Source organism: Glycine soja, chromosome 8, assembly GCF_004193775.1.
Source record: "Glycine soja cultivar W05 chromosome 8, ASM419377v2, whole genome shotgun sequence".
NCBI lineage: Eukaryota > Viridiplantae > Streptophyta > Magnoliopsida > Fabales > Fabaceae > Glycine > Glycine soja.
The window spans coordinates 45,794,602-45,798,345 of record NC_041009.1 but is presented as its reverse complement, the minus strand read 5'-3'; the positions used below and the strand labels follow the sequence as shown (position 1 = coordinate 45,798,345).

General features: G+C 25.9%; 1 long non-coding RNA gene across 1 annotated transcript; it reads right to left on the bottom strand.

The window, feature by feature from the left end:
• Window positions 1–312: 312 nt before the first annotated feature.
• LOC114423622 lies at window positions 313–1,273 on the bottom strand. Its single transcript, XR_003668875.1, has 2 exons — window positions 1,118–1,273; window positions 313–741 (listed from the first exon to the last, which is right to left on the bottom strand). It is a non-coding gene; the product is annotated as an uncharacterized LOC114423622 (long non-coding RNA).
• Window positions 1,274–3,744: the final 2,471 nt, after the last annotated feature.

Sequence of the window (3,744 nt, the reverse complement as noted above, 5' to 3'; positions counted from 1 at the left end):
ATTTGATCCTCATAGATCATCTTCAATTTGTTGTAGTTAATTATTCTGTGAACATATTAAAAATTAGGCCTAATTATCAACTTGTTTTTTTTGTTTTTTTTTTAAATTATTCAATTTGATCTTAACTTCTTGAATATTAATAAATTTATTTCTCAAATTTTTAAAAGGTTAAATTTAATCCTTGAATTCTTAAAAATAAACTTAATTGGATGCCAAAATTTTAAGATAATTTAAAAATCAAATTTATTCATTTTAAAAAATTTGACGATGAAATTAAAACTTTTAAAATGAAAAGTCAGGTAATCAAGTTCCTTTTTATTGGATTGGCAAAAACGCCAAGCCTTTATTCAAGATGATGTTTATTGGATTGGATTAGGCTGGTGATCAAGCCTAATTTGTCTCAGTACAACATTACAAGATTACTGCAACTGCATGCAAACTGGAATAAAAGCACACATGTTTAATTTATTCAGCCAAACCACACGGAATATAGAGATGATGACATATGATGCCACCGAGTTTTAACACAGGAAGAGTGTTAAAAAGATGTGGCAGCAAGTACCAAGAATTAAAAACTACATACATAATTATAGTACTGTTGGCGGTAGTTTCATGGTAAGCAACCTTTCCTAATATACGGATCACATGGTGGTTTTGGTGGCGATGGGGGGAGGCAAGACCTATAACTGCCGCCGGGGGAACATCTAATATTAGGATCGTTGGTACCAGGTGTCACCCCGCCTGCAGCATAATAATAATGGTGTTAATATTTCACATAATTAATTCTTTTTGTATGACTTTGTTAGTCACAAAAATATTTTAATTCAAAATTTTCATCTCCACTCTACCACCCAACATACAATAAATAATAGACAGATTTGATAAATACATCATACATCCATCTACGGACTAATAATTGGTGTGCGTGGCTGTCTTCCATGGGAGTTTGGCAGGCTTAATTTCAAATTGCGATTAATTCATTTTAATTTCAAACATAAACAAACGTGATATGCATGCTGCATATATAAAGCCTTATATATTTTATATTGATAGAAAACAAGTTTATTATGAACATGTGTATGAGATTTGAAGTAGAGAGTAGCTAGTTAAGTGTTACCCTCCAGTTGTCGAGCAAGAGTTGAACTGGGAAGGAAAAAAATAGAGGCCAAGAGTAAAAAGAAAACAAGGATTGCCTTCATGGTTGGGGAACTTTTAATGCTCAGCAGATATTATTCAACTTTAATTACTTTGAACTTGCAAGGATATATTATTGTATGTTGTCATGTATTTATAGTCACAAATCAATGAAGAGGGGGCGGAGAAAAAAAATATTTACTAGCCATGCACATGCATATATATCTTTGTCTAAATGACTAATTACACAGGACTTGGTCTCTGACTTGCTCACTAACTAGACGACTAAACTTCAAAAAGATTTATTGTCAGATTCGATACCGCACATTGACTAGACTTTTGAAGTTTGATGATGCATACATATTTTAGGGTATTTCCTGGAAATGCAAGCATTTATTTTTGGAATAAAATTCGTCAAGACAAAAAATTATTTTGAAATTTCCATCCTATTAATTATGTTCGTTGTCAATTATTGAATTTTTATATGCATATGAAAAGAAAATTGACAAATAGGAATATTATACAGAAAGGAACATATAACCAATCCAGAAAGACAAAGCCGAAGACTTGATAAAAGAGCTGCAAAAATATTCATTTCATGTTCTAACATTTTCATGTATCTTTTTTCTCGAATACTGAATGGACAGAAAATCAGTATGCATGTTCTTATCCTAACTTATATATTTGAAATAAACCAAGAGAGTGCGTAAAAAAATTACTAGAAACGAAATTAGCTACCTAACTTGGCTTTAAAATTAAAACTTGATGTTATTTCTTAAAATTAATGTTACAAATACAAAAGTACATTATTTTTACTAAGAAAAGAATATTTATTAGATAAATAATATCATCAATTATGATTATAATTCTCGAACTTTTTTCAAAATTTTCACATTTAGCTTAAGGAAAAAAATTTGTCCGGTCTTAATTTATGAACTTTTGTTCCAATATGTTTTTAATTTTTACCATAATAAAAAAAATTTTTTGATAGAAATCAAAACTAAACTTTTTAATCTAACTTGTGATATAGTAGACCTCATATTAGGATTTTAACATTTTCAATTTTGATAATTTTATTTTAGTAGATGACAATAACATAAATAATTAATATTATTGTATAAGTAGTATATGCATTAGAAAAGTAATTAAATGTCTTCAAAGATCTCGGTATCATAAAGTTTGATTTGCATTCAATTTTTAAAATTTTAAATAACTTTTAATCTTCAAATAAAATTTCACTTCAAAATTATTATATTATAGAGAAATTTCAATTTCTATTATTTTCTTTTATTTTCACAATAGTCTATCCTTTTTTAATATATTTTGCAATTCAATTGAATAAAAACAATTAATTCTTCAGACCCACATTGGAATTGATTTTGCTCGAATGTATGAACATGATGTTTGCTTTGGCTTTGCTGGATTTTGGAGTTTAAAATCACTACAAAACTTATTTTAAAACATTATTTGTTAATTTAAATTTTAAGAGTTTAAAACCGGACATAAATCATATTTTAAAAACTACCAGAAAACATAATGTTAGTCACGTTAACTGAATTTTTAACAATGTTTTAAGAACCAAAATAAGTTATTTACAAACCAAGAAGACTAAAGAAACATATTTTAAATCTGGGGACAAAAAATTATTTTAAATTTTGAGACTAAATTTCCACAAAATAATTTTTAAATTTTCATCCTATTAATTATGTTGCTTTCAACTAGTGAAATTTTATATGCATATTAAATGAAAAAAAATTGACAAATATATAGGAATACAGAAAGGAACATATAACCCATCCAATAAGACAAAAATCATGAAGACTTGCAAGAAGACCTGATAAAAGAGCTCCATAAAAACATCCTTTGACGAAGTCTAAAACTTTGATATATTTTATTTATTTTTTTCAGTTAGAACTGACACTAATACACTATTATATCTAAAATATCCAAAAAAACGAAGAAGATATCATATCTAATATATATATATATATATATATATATATATATATATATATATATATATATATATATATATATCATTTTTCTAATTTTTTTTGTCATTTTTTTCGGTTTCCTATGCTATAGTATAGAATAGAATATGAAAAAGAAAAAAAAGATTCTAAAGAAATATAACTAATATTTTTTAGAATAAGAAAAAACAATATTAAATTTAAATAAATTATTGATAGAAAAAAAAACTTAAAAAAGGAGGATTTAAAATGCGAAATCTAAAAACATCTTTTCGTGATCCAGTAATAAGTACTGGTTCGATGCTTTTAATGATTTGGAAAAGAAATAAAAACAAACAAACAAGAAAGGCAGCTTTAGAGTATTCCGGTGAACGCCAACATTTATTCAGGGAATAAAATTCATTAAGACAAATTTATATTTGCTTACTGTTATTGAAGTAAATTTCAACGCAACACTTTTTAAATTTCTTTCCTATTATTATATTGTTTCAAACTTGCAAAAAAATTTATGTTATAATAGTGAAAATTGTATCTTGAAAGAAAAATATGTTCAAAATAATAAAGAAATTTTCATTAAAATAATTCTATTAACAAATAAATATTTAAAGATAAAATATGTAATTCATTTTTTTATTAAATA